This window comes from Camelus ferus, chromosome 11 (assembly GCF_009834535.1).
Source record: "Camelus ferus isolate YT-003-E chromosome 11, BCGSAC_Cfer_1.0, whole genome shotgun sequence".
NCBI classification, from domain to species: Eukaryota; Metazoa; Chordata; class Mammalia; order Artiodactyla; family Camelidae; genus Camelus; species Camelus ferus.
This window is the reverse complement of record NC_045706.1, coordinates 63698667-63712155: the sequence shown is the minus strand read 5'-3', so window position 1 is coordinate 63712155 and position 13489 is coordinate 63698667. Positions and strand designations below refer to the sequence as shown.

Sequence of the window (13489 nt, the reverse complement as noted above, 5' to 3'; positions counted from 1 at the left end):
CACCAGTGCTCTCCCCACTGGCTTCTCTTTCTGCTCTCTCTGGGCCAGGGGGAGTGATTTCTTTTGTGCAAGCATTCTCTCTTCTCTCTGAAATGACAGCTTGGACCTTCGGCTGAATCCCCCACTGCTCAACTCCATGGCCTTCCGGGCTGCCCACAAGACTATGTGGGGCCAGTTCACATGGTAGGCACCTCAGTTTAGGTGCATTTGAAAGCCTGTTACACAATGATTCTCAGGAATTCAGTTGGTAGATTACTCTTTCCCAGAAGAGTTGACCTGAAAGACTTCCCATCATCTGGACACAAGTGAAGGCTCGGGCCTCCCAGGTCCTGAAGATCCAGTGGGAGCAGAGCCAGTCCCTCCCAAGGACTAATTCTGCCTCTCAGTATCCACATCACAGCACATATTATAGTTGTCAGATTAGATAAACTCTCCAAGATAAAGGTCCTGATATATTGGCAAGAGACTTGGATTATAGAAAACACATTTCCTCAAACTTCAAGTTTTAAGCCCTCTTTTCTCTCCAGCTTTGTGGAAGGAAGTACCTTTGGCAAAGGTTGGGTGGGCTGGCACCTGCATCTGCTCAGCCTCAGGGAGAACTGGCTGGTGCTGTAGGAACCTGCTTCTTCCAGATCTGATCTAGAAGTCTCATAATCATACATCTACAGTCAAACATAATACCCTCTGGCAGTGTGCGTTCTCTCTGCTTGGCTGTTTGGTCCCATCACAATCTTATCTTGTGATTCTCTACGACACAAGCAGGGTAGTTATCTGACAAGACTTATCACAAGGCCCAGCATGGGCTGGCAGGATCTGTCTGGAGCCAGTGGGCCACTCCTCTAGGCGATGTGGTCCCAATTGGGGGTGAGGTTGATTTCAAGGACTTGCTACAGTTTCTAAGTGAAATTTATTGTCCTAACTATTCTCATTCCTTTGACTTCTGATGTGCTTTGTTGAGCAGGAGAGAAGGGTCTGAGTGTTTCTGTGTGCCAGAAATCACCTTTATCTTTGGGCACCCCCAGAGAGAGTGCTGGCCCGTTGGTCCAGGGAGAGAAATTGCACACCTGCCAGGACTCTAAACACTCAAATCCCACCTGCCTTTCATTTTGTAAATAGCAAATCCACCCGAGATTGTGTGATGAAGAAAAAAGTGCCTCTTCCTTGCTGTTAAATAGCGTTGAGGTGCATTTACAGCTTGAAGTGTGAGAAATTCTGCACCAGCTGGGGACCAAGGCCAAATGGCTTTCTTGCTGTCAGGCTGTGTTGTGGCAGGACGAGGTGTACACTGCAGATCTCACACCTCTGACAATCTCAGCCGTATGGAATGAGGCCATTCAGGTGGATATTTAATTTCTAGACTGTATATAGTATGCAATCTTATTGCAACTATTTAAAAAGCATGCTTTTGGAGCTATTTTAAGGCATGAGAAGATGTAAAAGAAAAGTAGTATTGAGATTTGCAGATACTAACTACTATATATAAAATAGATAAACAACAAGTTCTATTGTATAGCACAGGGAACTATATTCAGTATCTTGTAATCTATAATGAAAAAAATACAAAAAAGGAATATATGTATTTATTTATATGACTGGAACATTATGGTGTACACCAGAAACTGAAACATTGTAAACTGACTATACTTCAATTAAAAAGAAAAGAAAAGTAGTATCCAAAACTTCTTATTCAGTATGATTCCAGTTTTGTGTGTATGTCCACACCAAGATGTTATGGTAGATATTTTTTAGTGACTTCATTACAGGTACTTCCCATTATTTTTTCAACTGTGTACAATGTGCATGAATTATTTTTATACTAAATAAAGACATTCCATTGAAATAGCATAAGATTACAAAAAACTTTTATTCTGGACATAGAATAATATAATGAACCCCATCCAGGGACCCATCACTCAGCTTCAAAAATTGCCAACTTTTGGCTAATTTTGTTTCACTAATGTCCTTATCTACTCCCTCCTTCCCATATGATTATTACTTAATTAATAGGCTTCATTTTTTTAGAGAAGTTTCAGGTTTACAAAGAATTAAGCAGATAGGCAGAATTCTCACATCTCCCACCCCACCGAGTTTCCTCCATTTCTTAACCTCTTGCCTTAGAGGGTACATCTGTTAAATTGATGGCTCAATATTGAGACATTATTATTCACTAAAGTCTGTAGTTTATACTAAGGTTCACAGTTTTAAATACAGAGCATAAGCTTTTTATTCCACAATTTAGAGTGAATTATCCCCAACACCATACATGTCTGGATCAAATCTACCACTTGAAATATCTAAACTGCCTTCTAAATGTTTAGTCCAGAAACCAGTGAGATAAAAAAGCCTTCGAAACTTCCTGAAAATAATTAAGTCGAGAAAACCGCAGACCATACGAAAAAATGACTATTGCTGGAACACAAAGCAACCCAGGCGTAAGCTGTCCTTGTCCACAGTCGGGGTGGGGGCTGTGGGCGGGGCTGTGGGCGGGGAGGCGCCTGCTTCCTGCCGGCCAGCACCGGCCTGGGGAAGACAGAGCCCGCTCCATAGGGAACAGTAACTGTTAACTGAAGCGCAGTTGTTCAGGCCGCTGGAGTGGGAGGGAGGGCGTAGGACTTTTCACAAGCATGATTGGAGTCAGAACCTGCAACGAAATTAAAAAAAATAAAAAAGTAATGCTTCTGGCAACCTAATTAAACAGAGGATTTCTCAGCAGTGGAGTGGGGGTGGGGCGCATGCCTGGTCGTGACCTCAGTGCTGCCCTGTGGTTCTTTCCAGACACCTGCTAGATGCTAATTAGTCAAATCCTCCCTCGCTGGGATCCAGGTGGTGGGGGCAGAGGTCATGTCCCCTAGGACATCTGCAGCAAGTCAGGTTCAATGCCTGTCCTGCCAACCAAGCATTAGACTTTGGGATCAGTAATTGTCACAGCCAGCTGATTGAGACCCGAAATCTGTCGTGGGGGTTGTTGTGGAGAGCACGTGGACTCTTGATATTCAGCAACATCACCGACAATCCTTTACTGAGCACCCAGCAGTGGGGCCCTTGGGCTGGGCTGTGGATCCAAAGGTGACAAGACAGACCAAGCCTGAGCCTCTGACGCTGACCTTCCCCTGTGGGACCTTGAAGCCCATAGGACACTGTGGTCAGTTCCTCCTTTGTTTTATTCCCGGGGCCCAACTTGCCCTCACCCCACCCCATGTGTAACCAAAAGGACACATCCATTCATAGACACATGTAATCTGGGTTTCCTGACAGTGGAGCAGTCCTGAAAACCAAGTGGAAGTTTCCAAGTTACAAAATACTCTGCTTACCATGATGGTGCGGTCCACCTGGTCCTGAGCAGGTGGAGGTTCAGAAAGGGCCTGCTGACAGCTTCTTCCCCAAATCAGTCACTTCTCACCCACCGCCTGCTCGCCTTCCAAGAAGGAGCATCAACTCTCAACTCAAGACCACCTTGACTTTGCGAGATACTTAATCTGAAAAAAAAAATCTGCCTGTAAAAGCAGTTAGTAAACTTAAAAAAAGAAAACTAGAAGAGACTAGGCCTACATGATTAAAAAAAATGTATTTTTTGTGTTAAACAGTATATTTTGGGTTTCCATAGAAAATGGCACTTGGTAAGAGTTCCAGATACAGATTTGCTCTCCTTTCCATGTCAAGACTTATAAAACAACAACAACAACAAAATCAGATAGTAGCAGGTTTCCATAATGTATATATTCTGTCAAGTATCACAATAGTTAACTTCTGGTAACTCATGAAGGTTGGCTGTGTAACGGACCCCAATTTACAGTGTGGGACCCTGACCCCACGTGGGAGGCACATGACTATCATACAGTACCAGTTAGCCAGGGGCAGGATGGGTGTTTTCTCCAGCCCTTCCTCCATCGCAAGGCTGTACCCTTTACTGTGGCCACTCACTTGATTTACAGAATCCTGGAGGAAGTTCCACACATGAGAAGACCCAAGGAGCTGATCTAAGAATCCCATGCAGAGGTGGGCTGGGGTCTGAGCCCAGGACAGGGTGGGAGCGGCAGCAGCTTGGGAGCCTGGTGCCATGGGGCCTGGGTATCACCACTGCACTCACCGTCCCTGTGTGGTCGGCTTGCAGGCCATGGAGTGGTTACGTGTCTGAGCTGCAGTTGGCCCTTAAGGTCTTCCTTGGGGGACATGCACATGCACAAGTGACCTGAACATTTTTCTCTTCCAGCCCAAGCCAAAGCAAATCTGCCAGCCCAATTCAAGGCAGACACATCCTTCCTTTCTTTGTAAGTGGCCCCTGGCTCAGAAACCCAGGCCATGATTAGCCCAGCCATGTCCTGCCTGGGAACCACTCTGTGTTGACCAGAGACCTGCTCCCCTCTTCACTTCCTGACTCCGTTCTTTTCTTCCACCCTGTTCTTCCATAAACCTTCTCTTCCTAGATCCATTCAAGGGAACAGCTTTCACCAACTTCAGACCAGAATGTGGAGGACAATAGGCAGCAGCACTGGGTTTTCCTAATTCTTCCCTTGCCCTCCACCCTTACATGTGTGACCAGTCTGGTCTCCATGTAGTGGCTACAGATATTGTTTTTGTTTTTTTTTTTAACCCTTTTCCAAAAATTGAAGTATAGTCAGTTTACAATGTTGTGTGTCAATTTCTAGGGGTACAGCATAATGTTCCAGTCATACATATACATGCATATGTTTGTTTTCATATTCTTTTTCATTATACGTTACTACAAGATACTGATTATAGTTCCCTGTACTATATAGAAGAAACTTGCTGTTTATCTCCTTTATATATATATCTGCAACTCTCAAACTCCCAATTTATCCCTCCCACCCCCTTTCCCCTCTGGTAACCATAAATTTGTTCTTTATGTCCAGAGATTCTTTTAAAGTGTAAGTTGGGCCATGCAGCTACTCTGTCTGAACACCTCCATGGGCTTTTCATCTCAGAGGGAAAAAACTTTGCTCCCAGCTCACTCCCCTCCTGGCACTGATGGCTTTGATCTGCCTTAATACACCAGGCAAGCTCCTGCCTCAGAATCTGTGCCCTCCTTCTAGGATGTTCTTCATCCAAGTGTATGCATGCTCTGTATGCCCACTGTCAGCCTGAATGAGGATGAGTTCTCTGTGTTGTTTACAAATTTGAGAATCTCGGGGGAGGCAAATAGCTCAGCAGTAGAACACATGCTTAGCATGCACGAAGTCCTGAGTTTAATCCCCAGTACCTCCATTAAAAAAATAAAACCATAAAAGGGAAAAAAAATCTGAGGATCTCAGTTTCTGGTATATTGGTAATGAGAGAAAGTTTTGACTTGAATTGGAGAAGTTGCATCTGTCTGACCTTTTGAAATCTCTTGGAGTTTGAGATTTGCAAGTATTAACATATATATACATATATACAAAGTCGATAAACAACAAGTTTCTTCTGTATAGCATAGGGAACTATATTCAGTATCTTGTAGTAGCCTATAATGAAAAAGAATATGAAAACAAATATATGTATGTATATGTACGACTGAAACATGATGCTAAACACCAGAAATTGACACATTGTAAGCTGACTATACTTCAATTTAAAAAAATCTCTTGCGACTACTTAGTGGTGATTCAACAAGGGGAAAGTACCTGATCTTTCCTCCCTTAAGTGATCGACCAAAGAGAGAAAGGGAAGCCGGAACTTTGAGGAACAAAGTCACATGTTGGAAAGGTGCCCACTCACATACTCATTCAATAAATATCTACTAAGCACTGACTGTTTGAAACAATGAGTTAGGAGGTGGGGGTATCACACAGAACCAGAGGCCTTTCCTCAAAGAGCTCATGGTCCAGTTGAGGAGACAGATGTTGGTTAAGTGCCTATATAAATAATTATAAAATCATAACTGTGATAAGTGCAGGGAAGGTGAGATGGACAGTTCTAGAAGTGTCTGTTAGGGACGTCAGGGAAGACTTTCCGAGGAAAGGGATATTTGACGTGGGAAATGACAGATGAATTGAGAGGCATCAGAGAGGGCTGTAAGATTTCCAGCTTTCACTGCTTGATGGATTGTAGTAAAATCCAGTGACACAGAAAACACCAGAAGATGGGAAGACTAGGTGTGGGTAAGGTGGGAAAAATAGTAAGTTCTGTTTGGGACTTTAGTTTGAGGTATATTTGGGACATTTAAGAGCCAATGTCATGTGGCCAATTGGATATTACTAGGTATATAAAAGAGATTATACAGGCAAAATGTGGAAATTCTGAGTTAAGTAGCCTGGTACCGTTGTGCGGTAAAAGGTCTTGGGCGCACACAGTTCATCTGAGGAAAGGGTGAGGATGGAGAAGAAGAGGGGCCTCGGGGCAACCTTGAGGGGCTCCAACATTCCAAGTTTAAGTAGAAGAGGGTGAACTTGCCAAGAAAGGCAGAGAAGTTTCCAGATCATCAGGACAAAAGGCAGAAGCATGTGGTATGAGTGAAGTCAAGGGGGAATTCTTTGTATTACTGTTGCAACACTTTTCTAAGTCTGAAATTATTTCAAAATATACAGTGAAAAATCATTTTGTTAGGGCTTATTAGGATGGGAGAGGGGCCACACTCTATCTTGGATAACTGGGAACTTCCTTAATGGGGATCGGATCTTTCTACATCTTCTTCAAAAAGCCAGTTTAACTCTGAAGTCTATATGCTCTTTTTCAAGTACCTACAGATTATCACTGCATCTAAACTGCTAACATTCTAGAAAGTACTGTTCAAAAAATTCAGATCATCTAATTTTTTAACCCTTTATGTTTAAAGAAATGTTACTGGCTTGTTAGGTGTACACTAAATTTTAATGTACTCTCACTTGTTCAGTTAAACAAACAAAATGCATTTAATTGAGAACACTGAACAAATCACTATCAGTTTGTGCTAGTCAGGATAGGCTGAGTTTTACGTAACAAAACAACTCCCAATCCTAGTGGCTTAAAGGAGCAAAGGTTTCTTTATTGCCCAAGTGCCTTTATTGCCTAGTGCAGGTTGTCAGAGAGCTCTGCTCACAGTGACCATTCTTAACTCTGCTCCTTCTTGACCCTTAGCCCCAGGGTCCCCGCAGCAGGGAAGAGAGGGCTTTGTGTCAAGTAGTGCAGCTCAGTCCTTTGGCCTGAATGCTACATATGTCACTTCCCCTTGGACTTCCTTAGCTGCAAGCAGGCATGTAGATGTGCCCAGTTTCAAGGGAATTCAAAAATATCCTTCCTGTGTACCTGAAGTAGAATAAAAGGTAGTAACTTGTGCCATGCAATTTCAGGTTCCACCATAGAAATGATAAAAATCATGACATTGTGGTAGAAACAGCCAATTGCTTGCTCAGTATCTGTATTCCTCTACTTCCTTACTAGTAGAACCTGGTATGTCAATGCTCACTGAAAGGCACTGAGCTCTTACAGATGTGTGTGTGATAGCTGTGCGTGGTCATACACCCCAGTTCTGGCTGGTTAGATAGACACAGGTGGGGCTTAGAGCAAAAGGAAAAAACCTTTTTATTGATGATCAGACAAGGCTGGCTTGTGCCTTTGGCCCCCTGCCCTTCACCATCCATCATCCACTGTCCTTCTTCCACCTTGGAGTATGGTCACAGTGCCTGTGAGTGCAGCAGCCACCTGTAGCTGGTACAGAGGCCTCACATTAAGATCAATGGGTCAGGTCTACAGATGGGGCCTGGATCCTTGTGATTCTGTGAGCCTCCATACCAGCTGTGGGCTTCTTCCCCCACATCATTTGTTATCGCAGACAAATAAGCCAACACTGTTGAGTTTCTGTTACTTACAGACAAACGCAATCTTAAATGATGCAAATAAAATACTTTATTACTTTCTACCATAAATAATGACTCATTCATATCATATCATGATTCAAGTTAGTGATTCAAATATTGTCATAAATACAGCAGTAGTATGTTCCTCTGCCACCTAATCAAGTCACTCTAGTTACTGATATAAATTATTCTTTTTTTAAATTAAAAAAAATTAAAAAATTGAACTATAGTCAGTTTACAATGTTGTGTTAATTTGTGGTGTACAGCATAGTGATTCAGTAATACATATCTATATTCCTTTTCATATTTTTTTTCATTATAGGTTATTTATTACAAGGTATTGAATATAGTTGCCTGTGCTATACAGTAGGACCTTGCTGTTTGTCTATTACTTATTTTTATTTATTATTGAAGTCTAGTTGATTTACAACATTGTGTTAGTTTCAGGTGTACAGCAAACTGATTCAGTTGTACATATATACATATTCTTTTCCAATATAATGGAAAAGTGCTTTTGGAACCCTGTTTCATTCTGTATAAATTTCCTAGTACTTTCTTACATATTCTCTCTTACAACCCTTCACCAATAGTCCATGTGTATTAGGCCCTAGTGCATGCCAGGCATGCGCTCTACCACTTGAGCTGTACCCTACCCCCTAAATTTTTTAAAAAAGTAAAGAATACAACGTTAAAAACATTAAATGATACCACACTGAAAAAAATTAGCGAACTCAGATAGCATTTTGGAAATCACTAGAGAAACTGCCCACTATTTGAGAATAATACATAACTTTGGTTGGAACATAAAATTAAACTCAGTAAATTTCTTACTCAAAAGCATATGCACACGAATACCTGTTTCATCTAAATTATGTGAGAATTTATTTTAATGCATTTGCTTTACTTAAAAGAATTACACTAATCTTTCTGTCATGTTTGCCTCATAGGTGGAAAACTCTTAACAGGAGGAGTTCCAGATGCAAAAGCCCCACAGCAAATCTGCAGGGAGATACCATGGAATGCCTGGAGGGTCTCTAGCAGGTACCTTCATTTAGGCAGCTCTGTCTGGATCAGTGTACCTTCCCTTTGCAATTCATGACTCAGCATCAAACTGCTTTGATAACTTGATCTAACTTCAGGAAGAAGCACTCTATTTTGCATTATCTCCATTTAGCCACTGAGATGGCTCTGAAAATTGCTTTTTAAGTGGTCAGATGTGGCTAGCAGGTAGTTTCAGATCAGCAGTGCAGTAAAGGGAGCCTAGAAGGATCATAGTTGCTGGTAGTTTGGGTGTTCTTTCTAGAGGCCCCAAACCTAGGGATGGGCTGATGGTCAGGGATACCATTTCTTCTTGGTCCACTATTGTACTATTTATACACCCCACATTTCTGCTACGTTGGGTTATTCTTTGAACATATCCTATTTTACTTCCATACAAATGTTTCCCCTCAGTCGACCATCTCACTGCTGAGTGGCACAGTTCTAAACCCACCTCCCCCAAGAGCTTTTCCTGATCTCATCAGTCATCCTCTGTAGATGCCCAGAATTTTTTGTCCACATCCCAGTGGGCTTTGTATCTTGTGCTTGCTTTCTTATTGGACTGATATGCTCTTAGAAGGAAGACATTATCCTTATCCATCTCTGATGCCCCTGACCCCAGGTTTGGCACAGTGTATGGACCTTGAAGGAACTTCATGGTTTGAGATCTCTGGAGTGGTCTGTGGCCATTGTAAAATTCAAAGTGGAGAGAACCTTGGTTAAAAGAAGAAATGGAGAAGGAGTAACTTCTAATTTTCTTTGCCAAAGGTCAGGGCATTGCTTCTTCTCTGAATTGTTCTAACTTGCTGAGATGGAAACTTCCCTTAATTTGGGACAGATAAGAGTAATTTTTGGCAGATAAGAGCCCGGAGAAGCTGTCATTGCCCACTGGCTTGGCAGGGAAACTGCTACAAAATGATTATGCAAGGTAAGCTTTTTTGTCTATTATGAATTATTTTAAAAAATCTAGAATTATCTGATTTAAATATAATAGATCAAGATTTCCTTCTGGCACTACTGAAACCCAGAGTATACAAAGGGAGCCTCAGGTGTCCCAGACAGCCCAGCATTTGGTAGACATAATTCACCATCTCTTTGGATTTCTTTGTCATTAGTTGATTACTTGATGGAAATATTAGAGAGAATGAAGCTGTGCACTGGTGTGAAGACCTTGTAAAAGAGTCAAAAAGCAAACTTACATGTCAGGTCTCATAAACTCTCTTGTGGGGGTTTTTACCTTAAAAAAAGGGCAAAATTGATAAAGCTAATTTCTGGCAAACCAAAGAGGCTGCAGTAAATTCCTGAAAGGCACAATCTCACCTCTCTGGCCCTATACACCTCCTCTCCCGTCACCTGGCTCCTCAGGGGGAGTGTAGGAGGCTGATCAGAGAAACAAGGAGAGGCACGTCTCACCACAGCCCTCTTCTCTGCTCCTAGATGCTCGTTACGAAACTGGGCAGGGAAACCCAACCTGATCGCCTCTTCTGTTTGCGGGCGCCCAGTCCTGACTTCCGGGAGTCACACACACTTGTTTCCAGGTGGTGTCCAGGTCTATCCTGTCCACTAGCGGAGCACAGGTGTTGTGCACGTAGTCTGGAAGTCCCAGACCAACCCACAGAGGCCTGATGAGAGCCTAGGCTGGGCTGGGGTGAAAGGAAGGGTCTGGGAATGACCAGAATGTTGACTGTCTCAGAGGGGGGAGGGAGAGTGCCTCGGATGACTGCAAGGCTCAGCAGGCTGCAGAAAGGATCAAGGCCAAGACCTCACAAGCATGGCCCTGTGCCCTTCCCTCCCACCCAAAGCCAGCCTCACGGATGTTCAAAGGCGCTTTAAAATATTACAAGATGCTACACTTTTTATTGTTCAACCCCCGATGTCCTCCTGAAATGACATCCTCGCATTAGTAGAGGGCTGGGTGTTTCACAGTAGAGCTTTGCATTCCTGAGACAGGCTTGGTGTTTGCTCTGATGTTGGGGAAGTCTCAGGTGTCTTCATCCTACAGCTCAAGGAAGGCCAAGCACAGACTGGGGTGAAGAGCCTAGACTGTGCTAGGGGCTCTTGAGTTTTTGGATGCAGACCTGTAGAGTGGGGAGACTTAAGAGCAAAATGAAGTCCTTGGGAGACGCTGGTGTCACTCCTCTTCTGCTTCAGGGCACACTCGACCCCCGGTGCACCACCATCACGGCCCATCTCACCTCTCAGGAGAAGGGCGCGCACCCTCTGCTGTCTGGCTGATTTTCTTTCCTCACACCATTTACTCTCCACTGTTACCTCCTCCCTCTCAACACACACAATGTTGGGCACCGACTCCCTCCTGTATTCTGGAGACACTTATTTTGGGAGTAAAAAGGAGAGGGAATGACTATGGATGAGATGTGGGGTAGAAAGGTCCAGAAAATGAAGATACCTTTGAGATCAGAAAGGGGGCCTCCTCTTCACAGGTAAGGACTCTGGCTTGCTTGTGCTTTGCCTAAGGTCACAGTCATTTAGGAGCAGGTATCCTGTTGCTTTCCAGCCTTTCTGCATAGGATAGGGTGAACAGGTGTAAACAGGTTTCACCAGGCCATGTTCAGCTGTGTGCTGTTGGCATTGCAAAGGGTATTACGTTTAGGAATAGGGCTGCTTTATGCTCTGGTGGGGAAGGAGGAGGGCTGAACTGGGAATGAGAAGACCCTTATTCTAGGCCCAGTGCTCTTTGTTTGACCTTGGATAGGCCACTTAATATTCAAGAGCTGTGGCTTATGCATTGTGACTGCCGGTCACAATAGCTAACTTCTGTCTTCATTCCCACTAATGGCAAACAGAAGAGTCTAAGACACTGAACTGTATCTGCGCCTGTTTCCAACAAACTCATGTTCAGCTTTCATCCCTCTCTGCCCTTAAAAAAAAAAAAAAAGCTGTGTCAATTTTATTAATCCTTTTCTTTTTTCAAAAACCACTTTAAAAAAATTTAACGCCTTTATTGTGGTATGATTCCTGTACAATAATCTATACATATTTCAGATGTACAATTTGATGGGTTTTGATAAATGTATACACCCATAAAATCACCACCACAATCAAGATAGGTAACATTTCCATCACTTCCCAAAAGTTGCAAATTTCAAATTCCCAATTTATCCCTTCCTACCCCCTTTGCCCACCAGAACCATAAGTTTTCTCTCTATGTCTCTGAGTCTGTTTCTGTTTTATAGGTAAATTCATTTGTGTCCTTTTTGAAAAATTCCACATATGAGTAATGTGGTATTTTTCTTTCTCCTTCTGGCTTATTTTACTTAGGATGACAATCTCCAGGTTTATCCATGTTGCTGCAAATGGCATCATTTTATTCTTTTTTATGGCTGAGTAGTATTCCATTGTATAAATATACCACAAATTCTTTATCCAACCATCTGTTGATGGATATTTGGGTTGTTTAAAAAAAAAGTTAACATAAAACCAAAACAATAAAAGAAGACTGAATTTAGTAACAAAGTTGGAGTTACTAGTAATGGCAGCAATGGGAGAAGAGATTCAGTTGATCTTCTGTGGTTGTTGGTTGTTTGCTAGTCTCATGGTGATGGAAGCTGCATATTTTTTTTGAAGGAACCAAGAAGCTGCTGGATTTTTTGTTTTCCCAGCAGCAACCTATCACAAACCAAGAATCTGGGGATCTTCAAACCATCCCAAGATCCTAGTGGAACATCTTTTGAAGGATATTTAGTGTTCAGTCATAAGTGTGGCAAAAACTGACAAGCAGGAAGTTTATCTACTTAGTGAGACTAGTATGTTTGTCTCCACGAGATGTATCAATTTGAAGACATGTGGTGCCACCTTTGCTGGAAGCACTGGTTTCTCTATTGAAGTTTGCTAGGAATTACAGTGGATTTGACTCGATCCAAAGCTTCTTTAATTCTCCTCAGAATTTCATATACATGTACCACATCTTCTTTATCCAGTCACCTGTTGATGCACAACTAGTTTGCTTCCATGTCTTGGCTATTGTAAATAGTGCTGCTATGAACATAAGGGTATTTGTATCTTTTCAAATTAGAATTTCCTCCAAATATTTGCTGAGGGGTGGGATTGCTGGATCATATAGCAACTCTACTTTTAATTTTTAAGGAATCTCTATGCTGTCCTCCATAGTGGCTGCACCAATTTTTATTCCTACCAACAGTGTAGGAGGGTTACTTTTTCTCCACACCCTCTCCAGCATTTATTATTTGTAGACTTTTGAGTGATGGCCATTCTGACTGGTGTGAGGTGATATCTCACTGTAGTTTAGATTTGCATTTCTCTAATAATTAGCAATATTGAGCATATTTTCATGTGTCTGTTGACCATCTGTATGTCTTCTTTGGAGAAATGTCTATTTAGATTTTCTGCCCATTTTTTTGGTTGGATTGTTTGTTTTGATGTTAAGTTGTGTGAGCTGTTTGTATATTTTGGAAATTAATCCCTTGTTGGTTGTATCACTTGCAAATATTTTCCCATTCTGTAGGTTGTCTTTTCATTTTGTTGATAGTTTCTTTTGTTGTGCAAAAGCCTTTAAGTTTAATTAGGTCCCATTTGTTTATTTTTATTTTGTTTCCATTACTCTAGGAGCTGGTTTGACTCGATATATTTGAAAAAAATATTGCTGTAATTTTTGTCAAAGCATGTTATGCCTATGTTTTCATCTAGGAATTTTTATAGTATCT

General features: G+C 42.2%; 1 long non-coding RNA gene across 1 annotated transcript in view; it reads left to right on the top strand.

Annotated features, from left to right (window-relative positions):
• The window catches only part of LOC116667247, a 175584-nt gene that overhangs the window by 65277 nt on the left and 96818 nt on the right, over nucleotides 1-13489 (top strand). Inside the window, exon 2 of the long non-coding RNA XR_004324059.1 lies at nucleotides 8717-8810. This is a non-coding gene — a long non-coding RNA (uncharacterized LOC116667247). The remainder of the gene's footprint in view (nucleotides 1-8716; nucleotides 8811-13489) is intronic.